The sequence below is a fragment of the Neodiprion fabricii genome, chromosome 7 (assembly GCF_021155785.1).
Source record: "Neodiprion fabricii isolate iyNeoFabr1 chromosome 7, iyNeoFabr1.1, whole genome shotgun sequence".
Classification (NCBI taxonomy): domain Eukaryota; kingdom Metazoa; phylum Arthropoda; class Insecta; order Hymenoptera; family Diprionidae; genus Neodiprion; species Neodiprion fabricii.
In genome coordinates this window covers 13,916,429-13,931,377 of record NC_060245.1, presented here as the reverse complement: position 1 = coordinate 13,931,377, position 14,949 = coordinate 13,916,429, and the positions used below count along the sequence as shown (strand labels likewise).

The window sequence follows — 14,949 nt, the reverse complement described above, 5'->3', positions numbered from 1 at the left end:
TGAAAACAGCGAGGCAAGGGCAAGGCCTCAAGCAATCGCTGCTATAGAACAATCAATAGAATCTAAGAAATAAGTCAGTTTTAAGTGGAGTACATTATCTATTAGATTATAAGAAAGACAATATTAACAATAATATATCTGTATACATATACTAGGTGGGATTCTCCTCCCTGCGCACTTCGCGCACCAATCACCATTTTCGACTTTTAATAATTGGAGGAGGGGATTTTCGAATCGAAACGAATAACCCTTGTGAGAAAAATTTTTCCATTCAAGTTCATAATTCTTAGATGAAAACAAGTTTTGGTGCGCCTATGTGTGCGAAACACTCACAAGGATTGCGTCCTTGCGGCTCGCTGAATGCTAAATGGGAGAATATTTGAACACCTTTAGAAAATGTTCAAAGTACACTGACATGGAGGGTTTGGGGTCTGAAAATACTGCGGAAGTGACGAGCCGTAGAGACATAATCCGTGTGAGTATTCCCCACGCACACGCAAACGCAAAGTTATTCTCACCTAAACATTATGAACTTAAATGGAAAAATTTATCGCAAAAAAGTTGATCGTTTTGATTTGAAAAATTTTTTGATAAAAAATGAGACATTTTTCCATTAAAAAAAACATTTTGGCCATCCTAACGCCACCATTTTTTATTTTGAACCAAATTAAATTTTTCCTTTGAACATCCCCCTTCGAACCCTAAAGGTTTGATTACACTCAATACTCAATCAGAGTCGTGTTTTCCGAGAGAAATCAGGTATAAGATTAAAATGGAACACCCGGCATAAAGGGTTGAGTGTTGTATCCCTGATTCTCAGGTGGATGTATATGGGGCATTCCACGGCAAATCGACCGCTTTTGAACCCGATCCCTTTCGATTTGGCTGAAAGTTATTTTATGCTTTTCTACCCTATGAAAAACGTTTCTCAACATTTTTTCGGATTTTTTGTACCAATGTTACGTCCGTGGACGTCGTTTATTCCCGAGCCGTGAGAAATAAACTGGTTCGACTTTGCTTTCACGTCCGGGTGTTACGTTCTGGGAAGAACATCGCGAGAAATCTTTTCTTCACTGCGTGATTTTCAGCCTTAAGTTGATTTACAAGCCTCATGGTGTTTAGGTTTCGATACAATTTCTCGTGCAGCCTGTCTTGATCTGGAACTTTGTTGTGGGTCGTGTCAGCGATTACCACGCGTGATTGAAATAATTTACTCTACACACACTTTGAATTAAAATACACATTTATTAACTGTAATATATTCGTTAACTGATTTTCGAGATATGGGTTTTCAGTGTTATTCACTTGGTTAGTTGTACTAATTAAAGTTCAAAGCTTCTGAATATAAGTACTCTATGACAGAATGATCTATGACGTTTTTGATTTTGAGGTGTGCAATAGTCTGAAGTCTAAATTGGGTCTGTTTCTTTCGATGTCTAAAGTGATTCTAATTCTCAACTATCTGGTTCGAAAAGGATCTTCAATAGTGAGAGATCTGGAAGAGATTCCTGATTGGTTTTTGGCTACGTCAGTGCAAGAATATTGGTTTTGAAGAGGCCAATCGGTGCAGTGGCGATAAGATAGTTAGTTGCAAGAAGGCATATTTGAATTCTAAGAATGATACTTTGTGAACTGCTCGACTTGTCTTTTCTCAAGTTCCTTACGTTTGATCAGTGAGAGTTCGTGAGCCTGACTTCAGTGAATTTCGATTGTAGACCCATATTGTCTATACGTGAGTTGAAATTGAAAATATAACGTAAAGAAATGGAAATGATACATGGACGATTGTCGGTGCAAGACCATTGCACACCAAGATGATAACTAAATCTAAATCGATATGGATCTTAAAGGCTATGGTATGAGCATGTGTGCTCTCTTATGGTAATTGCACGTTGGCAGGTTACGATACAGACAGGGTACAGCCATAATTATCGGCTGGGACGTAACACGGGGATAACCAGAAATTGGGATAAGGGTTGAATAACCGTTTGGATGTTTGAGATATGAACTATATATTTGTTTCAAGAATTTGTGGAATAGTTTAAGCAGAGTGTGTAGTTTACAATATCGGAAAGAAAAGTTACACCTGAGGTTGTTGAGCGTTGAAATAGAATCGATCGTGTCAAACGTTGGAATAGGAATGAATATGAGCTAAAGAGGAGTAGCGCGAAACGGTAGGGAAGAGAATTAGTAGAGTCGGCAAAAAACGAGTGGCGTGAGCAAGAATGGAAATAGGAGATCCGGAATGAATTGATAAGGTTACTGTAAGAATCGTGGGAGAATGACGCCATGAGGGAAATGTGTGACAATACGCCGGACGTAACAGCAAACCAAATAGAAGTTCTGAATTTTGGAAAAAATACTTTTTTTTTGAAATAGCTATAAGTTTTTCAAAATCTGACTTATCAGGACGTTTTTTTCTAGAAGTTTTCGTTTTTAATTATACTTTTTGAAAAAAAATACAAAAAAATTATTCAAACTTAAATTCATCGATTTTTTTTTGATTTTTGGTCAAAATCGAATACTTCTCTATGATTACCGTTTTTGAGTTTTTTGTTATTTTGATTATATCAAACTTTGACATTCTTTGCAAATCCTCAAGCTGCTTCAGAGTGGTGTTTTTTCGATTTCTATTTCCTTGTTCCAATTGAAAAAAAAATTTTTTCACCCAGCCTTATTTCTCATAACACCATTCTGAAAATTTTTGAGGGTGTTCAGAAAACTTCCAAATTTGAAAATAGATTAAAAACAAAAATTGAAAGTGGTAATCATGTCGCTAGTTATTATTTCGCGAAAAAGTAACGAGTGTAAAGGCTATAAATTTCGACTTGGAGATTGATAAAAAATTTCAAAAAACACTTTTACAGAGCTTCTTTGAATTGATACAACAATTAGTGATAATTTTGACGAATCAAAACGCAAAAGATTTTATAGTGATAAATTCAAGTTCAAATTCATTAGATGTGTTGTTTTAAATGCTCGTCATTTGTCCAACAATGAATCAACCCACACGGAAAAAAATCGTCAATTTTGGGGGGTGCGCCTAAAAATTTAGAGGCTTACCCTAAAATTTGAGGATAAACCCCTAAATTTAGGGGTTTACCCCCAGAAATTGAAGGTAAACCGTCATTAATGGAGGGTTTATCGCAACAGTTGGAAATTAACCCTCAACAATTGAAGGTTCATCCCCAAGAGTTAAAGATGAACCCTGGACGTTGAAGGTGAAGCCTCAACATTGAAGGTACACCTCCAACGTTGAAGGTAAACCCTTAACAATAAAGGTTTATTCCTAACAATTGAGGGTTAAATCCCCAAGACATGAAGGTGAACCCTCGACGTTGAAGGTACACCTTGAACGATGAGGGTAATTCATATCCCCAAAATTTAACTGATGGCAAATGTGAGGGTGAAATATCAACATTGCGGGTATTGTCCCCTGCAACTCCAAGGGATACACCTAATAACATAACCCGTGAAATTTCCAAGGTAATTTTTACGATATTCGTTGAAATTCTATTATTCTCAACAACGATGAAAACCATTTTCTTGACCTTGGTGAATTGTTGTGTAAATATTATTCTTGGATATGAAGGTCATAAATAAAAAACACTTTTTTCGTGTTAACGTTTCAGCCCAGATGAGGGCCCTCCTCAGAACAGTTTATTTGTTTATTTATATTCATATCCAAGAATAATATTTACTTATGTAAGAAGTTTCTCCTCTGCATGCACGCTGTAAGGAGACTGTAGTGTGTAGATGTTATGTTTACCCTTTTTGAATCCTTTGCTTCCGATGAGAAGCCCGTAAGACGGCAATGCCGTCTAATAAATGAGATGCGGATGTGCAAATCATTAATCTACGAGAGAATTTTGTTGAAAGAATGTAAATTTGAAAACTAGTGAATTAGAAAAATTAAAGACGGAGCCAGGAATCGAACCTGGTATCTAGAGATGCTTGACCGGAGCCTTACTCCACTAGACCACCTAGCCACCCTGACTCTGTTATCGTTAATTTCTCTCATCTCTCGTCAAATTCTCTCGTAATTCATCAAATCAAAATAACTGCTTAGTTTTTTCAGGGTTGAAATTAGAAATTATAAACTACACTATATATGGGGATTCCCACATCAACTCGGTGAATCAAAAACATTAACCCTTTTCGATTTTCTCAGAGATTTTTTTTACGTGATAGTTCTTGGAAATTATCTGAAAATTATTGAATCTGAATATTTTATACATTTTCATATAGTTTATGTACATGTACGAATGAATCTTCAGTATAATATAATAATGAGTGGAATGCATTGGGTATAGATAATTCTTCATGGCTATATGAATTATACATACGTAGGTACATTAAATTTTATTTACGATTATTTTTCTGCGTGGGGATACATTATACCCTCCTTCTATATTAAACGCGAATTCGTATTTAAGAATGTTAATATATCATTTTCGTGGCATTTAATAATAAAAATGAATATCCAAATGCATATATGTCGCATCGCCAAGGAGTTCGAGATTTTCAAGCGACGCTGCGTCCAAACAGTGTTCTCGATTCCCGGCCGATGCTTATGCAAACCCAAGTGCGAAGCGTCAAGGGATCGGGCTCTATGACTGCAGAAGAGGTTGCGCCTTATGAGTGCATTCTGGGAACAGACTCACCCCCTTACGGGTGGTGTGGAGGGTGAAAACAACGAATGGTTTGCGTGACGGAGGGACGGCGATTTTTGAAGTGGAAAAAGAGGAGGCTTTGGACACTTCTTTCGGGACCACGACCGAGAGAAGACGTTCTAGATCAGTACACCGATATCTGAATATTGTATCATTGATCTGCATATGCAATAAAACTGTATTTAACCGTGTCACTGCGGCAGTCAGTGAGTTAAATTTCGTGCAATCTGACATATATATATAATATATGTATTGTGACGTGGATTTTTGCCGCTCCTCGGTCACTCGGAGAAAATGTCCGAGAACTTACCGCATGCACAATAATTTGGCGTCCACGATGTACCCTGGATCTAAAAACAATATCGCGAAGTTTTGTTGGGCGCCTGGCGTGATTAACACGCCTCGAAATCGTTAATGCGCTATACATCGGGAATATGCTCGATAGCTCAGTACCGCGGAGAGGGGAGGGGTCATTTTTGGAGAGAGAGAGACACTCGAAAACCACACGCTACTTAAGAAAAGAAGTAAAACAAAATCTTATATTTCACAATAGCGGTGATACAAAAACAAAAAAAAAAAATAATCCAAAAGTCGCTCGTCGCGATTCTGAAAATGAACAGAAAATTACACGTAACCTACACTATTCCTCACTCTACTAAGCTCGCGGCTCCCTAACTAAAATGTCACTCAACAATTACAAAATCTCCATACGCTAATCTCAATTTGCAAATTCGCCATTTCTTCTCCATAGCGATAATTGCTCGAAACCGAAACTAAAACTACATTCTCGACGGTGCGCTGTCGGGCTACCGAACAGACGGCGCCCTCAATCTCACCCGAGATCTCACCCGACTCGTAGCTTCGACGCTACCGTGAGCTGCCCTGAATCTAAACGTGACGACTTAACTTAACCTAAAGCTTATTTTAACTAAACCAATCCGCAACGCCACTATATTTCAGACGCAACCAAAACTCAATACTCGAATTTCTCGTTAACGGCAATTTCGACTATACATCACCTCAACTCAACTAAACACTATCTTAAACAAACGGCAACTTAACTAAGCGCGAGTACCACTAAATGTAATCTCACCTAAACACAATCTCAAGGTAATACAACTCAATTCACATCATCTTGACTAAACGGGTACGGAACTAAGCGCAGGCGCAACTAAACCTAACCTCAGCTATTCGCTATCGCAACGCATCCGAAATCAAACCTTCTCAAAATCCTCGAAAACGTTATTCGCTGATCCGAGCACTCCAATTCGGCACTTTCTGACATACTTGAGAGGTGACACTGAAAAACCCGATAACGCGGCTCGACCCGGTACAGCGGAATTCGGCTATCCTTGATTTCAAAAACGAGAGAGACTCGACTAAAACCCGTGACACTGCTCAACTTTTTCAAGAACTCAAAACTTACTCTACTCTAACACGCGTACTCAGGCTATGGTCATCAAGCAAAAGAATCGGCAAAAGAATTTCGAGTACTTTTCTACAACGCAAATCCAAAACGGCTATCCGTTACTCGCCAAGCCTTTTCGTAATTATGCTCGAAATGCAATCGCGGGAATAGAAGCAGCGCTGACCTTCTACATCCGTGCAACCCCCTTCCATTCCCCTCGCGATTTTTGGGCGACTCCATTACTTCGCAAACTCCCCAAAACGTGACTACTTATCACGACCACCAGAACTAGAGTGGTTTCAAAAACCTAGACCTGCCGCAACACGGATCTCGATACGCCATCCCATACGTGACGTCATACCCACAAGAATACGCAATAATCGATCCGTCATTGATTTCGTCGATTGCGCAACTCGACGCCCACCTCCAACAGCATCACGGCGCAGAACTTAAAGCTAGACTGCAATCTCGCCCTCCGCGCAGCTCCATGATGTCTTGGTGGTGAGCGTCGTGCTCCCTCGTCGCTAGTCGGTCCATCACAATTTCGCTAGTCAATTGTTGGCGGGGAGAAGGGGAAGAAGCTGCGGCGCGCTGGCCGCCAGCGGGAATCGCGTCCACCTTGGATTCGCGCGATGCGGGGATCTGCGTCGGCTCCCCCTCCGCAGCCTCGACATTCTTCCTTCGCAATTGTCGCTAGTCCGACACTCCGCAATTTCCTCGAATTCGGTGCCGACTTCTTGCCCGATGGCGTTGTAGCTGAAAAATAAAAAAAAAACAAAAAAGCTGAAATATCTTACGCTATTCGCTAAGATGTCCCCTCTCGTATTTTCGGATGCGTGACTCTAGTCCTGGCGCTCTTTTGCAAAGACTTCGCGACTCAATTTCGGAAATTCCTCAATTTTGGTTCCGCCCAGGGTTCAAGGAGCCCCTTGTCACGGGCATCAAAAATGTCACGTTACAGTATATGATTGCCTCAAGATATCAAATGAGAAATAACCGGACAACTTCTTGATTAGTCAGTTTCTATTGCATTTACTAATGTGTGTAATGCACTTTTGTAATACCGTTACATCTATAGTCCCAATACAATGACATAATAAGCTCTTGACTCGAAAATTTTTCCAAAGTGAATCCTCGATAGGGAGGTTCATCCTCAACTTGGAGGTAAACTCTTGACTTGGGGGTTAACCCTCACTTAAGAGGTGAGCTCTCAATTTGGGAGTGAACCCTCGACTTGAGAGTAGACTCTCGATTTCAAAGTAAACCCTCAATTTGGGAGCCTTCGACTTTGAGGTTAACCCTGAATTAAGGGGTACGAATTTAGCCCTTAGAGGTTGAGGGTTATTTTGGGGGTTATTTTGCGAGTGAAATTGGTTTTTTTTTTCCCGTGTTACGTCCTCCAGACTTCATATTCCTTTCCCACACTCTTAGTTACCTGACGCTCTGTAGTCTGCCCTTATCGTCGGCGAGTCAGCAAGATTCTCTCTAACTCGCGGCTAGCTTACCTCGTACATCCCGCTAAACTCCTCAGATCCATCCTAACGCTCAAGCAAGACATATATCCCTCTAAAGTAAAGCCATACCCTTTCCCTCGATCGACTCCTTTGCGTTGACCACATACACCAACAACTACTCGATAATAATAAACAATCGTATACTTTCAATCGTTTACCTTCCCTTAAAACTGATCCCTTTATACTCCATTCATTCCTGCATTGAGAGTAGTAGCATGCAAGTGCATAGTCGACGTGAACGGACTCTATAATAGCCAAATAACACTTTGGCTGGGCGAGGATTAAGCTTCGATTACCGTTCATCGAAGTTTACGCATTCTACCCCGTAACACCCGTAAAGGAAAGAGCAATTTTATTTTTATTATCTTCATTTTTGAATGCAGTTTACGAAAACATACAAGAAAATTATTCAGAGCTTCCTTATATTTTTATCCTAATATTCGAAAAAAACAAATTTTTTCCATGGTTACCACTTTCAATTCGTGTTTTTTTTTTCTTTTCCAAATTGGAAGTTCTCTGAGCATCCTCAAAAATGTTCAGAATGGTGTTATGAGGAATAAGGCTGATCGAAAAAAATAGAAATCAAAAAAACACCACTCCGAAAAAATTTGAGGATTTGCAGAAAATGTCGAAGTTTGGTATGTTATGTCCCAGCCGATAGTTATAGCTGTATCCTCTCGTAGTCGGAGAGCTGATGACAAATTTAGAGGTGTTTTGCCCGCGTTAAAATATTGAAAAAACAACACTATTACTATCGGTGCATCTCGAATGGTGGGTCTGGTAGAGGTCTTACGGTTATTTCGCCATTGCGCAATCTATTAGATTTGAAAAAAAATAAACCCAGAAAATATCTTTTGGGCAAGTTGAAATTTTTTTATCTATTGCTTTAGTAGCTGTATAATATATAAATAACAATCCCAGACTAGTTTTTGAACTTTAAAGTATGACCTGACCCCCCCAAATTTATTTAATTAATATACTTTCCGTATCCAGCGGTATCCTAAAATTTTTATGGCATATTTGTTGAAGATATCATATGTACAATAAAAGATTCGAATAATACCGCCAAAGAGGGAACCTAGAACTAAGAAGGTTGGCGCCTCTGTCGGCACCCCCGATTTTAACTTACGCATACGTACGGAAGTGATAAGCGGGTTCTTCGGATCATATAAAAAGGACTCTTATGTTAATCAATAAATATCGTCTCAATCAACAAGCGTATATTAATTAACCCGATAATAATAACAATATTCAATAAACAATTTAAAAAATACATATCAGTTGCCAGACGAGTTGAACGGTCTTTAACAACCCCTTGACGTGAATAAAGATTTTAAATTAGTGCGACAAAAAGTCTCACGTGTAGTTACAAATGCGAGAGAGATAATTTATCCACACCTGCCGGCAGCTGATGGGGCCTCTGGCTCCTTGGCCTGTGATTGGTCGCCTCAAGACCATGAGACTACATTATTCATACATTATACAGCTACTAAAGAAATAGATAAAAAAATTTCAACTTGCCCAAAGATATTTTTTGGTTTTTTTTTTCAAATCTAATAGGTTGCGTAATGGCGAAATAACCGCAAGACCTCTACCAGACTCACCATTCGAGATGCACCCATAGTAATAGTGTTGTTTTTTTATTATTTCAATGTGGGCAAAATACCTTCTCTAAATTTGTCATTAGCTCTTGGACTATCTATGCCGTAACCCACCACTGATCTCTACATTACACTGGCTGGCGCATGCTGTGGAAAAAGTGTGTTACGGTTTGAAGGCCGGGCAGCCATATTTGATGTAGTAAAATATGAACGTTTTAGCGCTACATTTAAATAGCGGTAATGTTATGGGTACTGATTTAGCCGATTTTTATCGTGAAAACATAGAAATGACAATTACTATATTTTTCTTTTAATACTATCATTATTACTAAGAGTAATTTTTACAGTGCGTACAATATTTATATTCGCTTTAATTTAACAGAATCATTTTTTAATCAAGAAATATAATAACATGTAAAAAATATACACAAAATATAAAAGTATGTCAAGAATCTGAAAAAAATTCTTATATGCATAACACATACTTTTCAAAGGCCAAAATGATGATTTATTCCAAATTTATTTAATTTTCAAAGTCTTTACAATAAATAGTGTTGCTAAATATAATTCATTTATTATTTCATATTTATTTTTCAAATTTTCCTATGAATGAATATTTTAGTGTAGAATCAATCATGTCGATGGGCAAAACCGAAGGGGTGTATGGAATGTGTATAAGCATAGTCTGTTCACCTTTAAGGCTTGAGGCCATTGGTGTTCATCTAAAAATAGCGAGCAATTCTGGATACATACTTCTGAACCTCATGTTTTACTTTTATAATTTATTTCAGAAGGTTGTAATTTGAAAACAATTCATTCCTCTCTGAATACTCAATAGTAAACTATACATATAATAACACATCTTCGCAAGTATGAGAAACTGTTCAGAAGATTCTGCTATGTATAAGTCTAACAATATCTTCTATAAGATAAATCGGTGTAAAAAATTTCAAATAATTTCAGATTTTTCCCATTAACCGTTAAATGATACTCAGCTTCTTGCACATAAATACGAGTCAAAAACAGTATTTTTGGAATTTTTTCTTGAGATCCTCCGAAAAGTATTGAAGCAAAGGATATTCCAAGTAATAGTAAATATAAGTATTCCCATATAATTATGGATTGAAGGTAAGTGTACACAATTATTGATTAAATAAATTGATTGAAGATAATTATATCAAATTATTGATTGAATAATTGATTGAAGATAATCATATACAATGATTGATTTGAATAATAAATTGAATACAATTATATACAATGATTGATTGAATATAAAGGATATAAAAATCGGATCAGCCGTAATGATGGTTGTTTTGCTCGTGCTGTGATTGACTGCAAAACTTTGAATGAAAAAAGTTGTATTAACTTCTAGTGTAGTCCATACACTGGAATTCATTGTGATTAAACAATGTTTTAAATATAAAATTTGTATACGTATCAAATTCAACCAGCTTACTGTATAAAAGACTGTAGCGCATACTTCAAAAAATTTTGTGCATTAGGATGCTGCTACGTCTCTTTATGTATCAATAGATCCTCGTCCTCCGACAATGCTTCTGTATAAATGTTATTTTGTAGTATCTGCAAAAAGTAGATGAAAATATCGAGAATTATTGTAATTTTGGGTAGATGGGTGGTTTCAACAACAGCATGTTTTAAAAATGATATATATTGCATTTATTTCATGCAAGCGATGAACCGTGCATATGACTATGTGAACTTAATTCTATCATTAATAAAATAATACTCTAACTAACATTTCATAAAGGAATTTTATAATGACTAGCATAATATTCACAGACAATAGACTTTGACTAGGCAATTTTCACATAAGAAACAAAGATTAAGCCTCTGCTAATACTACTAACTAAGTAGATATTACTGACGTTCCCAGATAATTTGTCGATTAAGGTGATGACGAATTTTTATCCCAACAACTTTTTCAGATGCTATATTTGTTGCAACATATAGTGATGAATAAGAATTCTCGACCTCGTATGTAATATATTATAGAGTCTTGGTGATCGGTCAATTAAGAAAACGTATTTTTAGTTAACGTTTCGACCCGGATATGGGCCCTCCTCAGAACGATTTATTTAAAAACTGTCAAAAAAACAAAAATAGGATTTTATAATATAAATAATGGTACTAGAAGTAATGAAAAATTTGTTTGAAAAATTGAAAAATTCTTTTCTGAATACTTCTTGGTGTTTCGGGCATCTCTCTACAAATTGAACCATTTAATTTTTCTGCAATTGATGTAATAGATGGTGGTACATAATATCATCATAATTAAGTGTTATTACAGTTTGACGTAAACATTACATTTTCTAAATTTTTTTTTTGTTCTCACGTAATTCTATCACAGCTTCGTTCCTTGAATGAATTGATGGGCTAGTACAAGGACTGCTAGTTCTTCGAATCTTAGAAGGAGGAGTAGAAGACTCTGTTGAAATACGCTTTACACCTTGTTGCCGAGTTGATTGATTACTATTAGTATTATCTACTTCGTCAGTTGTATTGCTTGTGTTCTCTTGCTGTACTACAGAAGTGCCTGAAAATAAATATATTTTCTTATATAGATGAATAGTTCTTTAATCATTTAACTCAAGTTATTTAATTACAAGAATATCAATCAATTCAAATAATTGTAATTGAAACAATTTATACATATAATATGTCATCATACCTCCACTGTCTTCAGATGAAAACAAAGTTGGCACCGCATTTAAGTACTAAACCTCGACCTGACGATCGGAAACATTTTTCATCGAAATGATCACCACACAACCAACTCTTCCCAGTTGGAAGAAAATCTGTCAACTTCATTGCAGCTACCCACTTCTTCAGCAATTTTGGATTGTCCAAGGGAAATCTGTTATAGAATGATTGACAGGTTAGAATACAAATCTGACAAGATGAATATTAAACTTATACATTTTTATCATGTATTTGCACAATTCCTCACTTGCGGAATGATCGTTTTTCATCATGTCCTTCCACTGCGTGACAGTAAACACAAACCGATTTGTATTCTCCAAATAATGTTGGAATACTTCCGATGCGAAGACATCTATTATTTGTACCTTATTGAAAGCATTTTCCTTCGAAATGATCTGAGCATAATAAGGAATGATTTTTTGGTACAAACTTTGACCCTAGTCCCATGTTCTGCAGTCAAGATTGCAACATATTTTTATGTTTCAAGAGAAACCTTTATAAGAAATACATATGATATTGATTTAAAGAAATAAATAATAAACGAAATACAAGAAAGGAATTATATAACCCATGAGACATGAACATAAGTATATATATGGCTTGTATACTTACTTATGATATGTTCTAGAGTCATTCCCTTTTTTGGAACCACAAAAAGCACACGCCGATACCATTTTCGATTTTAGGATAAATTCTGATTATTTAAACAACAAAATGATCCTCAGCACAAGCCATAACAACAACATTAGACGCCAACAGTAGATGACGCCATATTAGCATATTTTACTGTATCAAAGATGGCGGTTTGGTTTTCAAATCGTCACAAGTCGTCCTATTTAATGCACTATCTTACCAGTGTAACCCACCGACGTCGCGACGTGCAATTACCATAAGAAAACACACATGCTCATATCATAGCCTCTAAGATTCAAATCGATTTAGATTTAGTTACTATTTTGGTGTGTAATGGTCTCGCACCGACAATCGTTCATGTATCATTTTCATTTCTTTACTTTATATCTTCAATTTCAACTCACACATAGACCATATGGGTCTACAATCGAAATTCACGGAGCTCAGGCTCACGAACTCTCACTGACCAAACGTAATGAACGTGAGAAAAGACAAGACGAGCAGTTCACAACGTATCATTCTTAGAATTCAAATATGCATTCTTACTATTAATTATCTTGTCAATATTGCACCAATTGGCCTCTTCAAGACCAATATCTTCCAGATCTCCCACTATTGAAGATCCTTTTCGAACCAGACAGTTCTGGTTTGCAACCGAAATCACTTCAGCCATCGAAAGAAACAGAACCAATTTAGACTTCAGACCATTGCACACCTCGGAATCAAAAACGTCATAGATCATTCTGTCATAGAGCACTCATATTCAGAAGCTTCGAACTTTAGTACTACTAACCAAGTGAATAACACTAAAATCCTATATCTCGAAAATCAGTCAACGAATATATTACTGTTAGTAAATGTGTATTTTAAATTACAGTGTATGTAGAGCGAATTATTTCAATCACGCATAGTGACAGCTGGCACGAGCCACAACAAAATTCGAAACCAAGACAGGCTGCACGAGAAACTGTATCAAAATCTAAATACCACGAGGTTTGTAAATCAACTTAAGGCTGAAAATCACGCAGTGAAGAAAGGATTTCTTGTGATTTTCTCACCAGAACGTAACAGATCTAATAACGAGAAAAAAAAATCAAAAATAGTAATCGTCGAGAAATTTTCGATTTTGTCCAAAAATCTAGAAAAAAAAAAAAATATAAAAATAGATTTGAATAATTTTTTTGTATTTTTTTCGATAAGTATATTTAAAAACGAAAATTTCTAAACAAAAACGTTCCAATAAGTCAAACTTTGAAAAAGTTATAGCTACTTAAAAAAAGCCATATTTTTCAAAAATTCATAACTTTTTAGGTTTGGTAAAAAAATTTGAAAAAATTTTGAGAAACGTTTTTCATAAGGTAGAAAAGGATAAAAAAGTTTCAGCCAAATCGAAAGGAGCCGGGTTCAAAAGTGGTCGATTTGGTGTGGAATGCCCCAGATGTAAAAATAAATTTTCTAACGCATGAAGCATGGGCATGATTGCCAAACCTTTGTTAAGTTTATTAATTCTTGTTTATTCTTAAAACTTGACAAAACAAACCACTTGCTTTCTTGCTAACTAATAAATTAATCAAAACTGAAATCTTGGCTTAGGGAACAGAACCAGCTTCATTGCTTGACTCACTGATATATATACAGGGTGTCCCTAAATTGCCTCCCACGGACTAGCCAGCATGATACCTCGTTAAAATCTAACCGAGAATTTCTTTTCCGGAAGCTCGTCCGACGCATAGTTTTTGAATTATAAGCGATAGCGCTAGGCCAATCAGAGTGCACCATTTCATCAAGATTTGCCGCCAAGGAAATTGCTGTTTTGTTCGTCTAGGTGAATTATTATTATTTGTTTACGAATTGAATATCGGCACCTCCCCTCTCTATTCTTGTAGGAAATCGAACGCTCCACAAAGAAGGTCTCTTACAATTTTTTTCGTAAACCTTACCGTTTAAAAGATATCAAAGCTCAAAGTTTGATTATTTTAAGAGAAATTTCTGTTTTGCTTATGAATTTTTTAACTCGCTCACAAAAAATTTTGATGAATTGCACAACTCATAGTTTTGTAGGAAATTAACCGCTCTACAAAAATGGTGTCTTATGATTTGTCGATTAAGTAAAGCGTTTAAAAGATATTCATCGTCAAACTTCAATGCATACTAATTTTAACAGTTTTTGATGAATTTATTGATGGTTAATTTGAATAAATTATTTATATTATTTATATATTATTTATAAATTATTTATATATATATATATATAAATTTTCATTCAAATTATTAGGAAGCTACGAATAAATAATTGAAAATTAATATATACATATATATATAAATTTCCAATTATTCATTCGTAGGTTCCTAATAATTTATTATTGGGGATTGTCCCAATAAGTATCGTGTGCGTA

At 36.2% G+C, this 14,949-nt stretch overlaps 1 long non-coding RNA gene across 1 annotated transcript; it reads right to left on the bottom strand.

Moving 5' to 3' along the window:
* Positions 1 to 11,395: 11,395 nt before the first annotated feature.
* On the bottom strand, positions 11,396 to 12,407 carry LOC124186195. The gene is made up of 3 exons (XR_006871592.1): positions 12,168 to 12,407; positions 11,889 to 12,074; positions 11,396 to 11,753 (listed from the first exon to the last, which is right to left on the bottom strand). It is a non-coding gene; the product is annotated as an uncharacterized LOC124186195 (long non-coding RNA).
* Between the last annotated feature and the right edge of the window lie 2,542 nt (positions 12,408 to 14,949).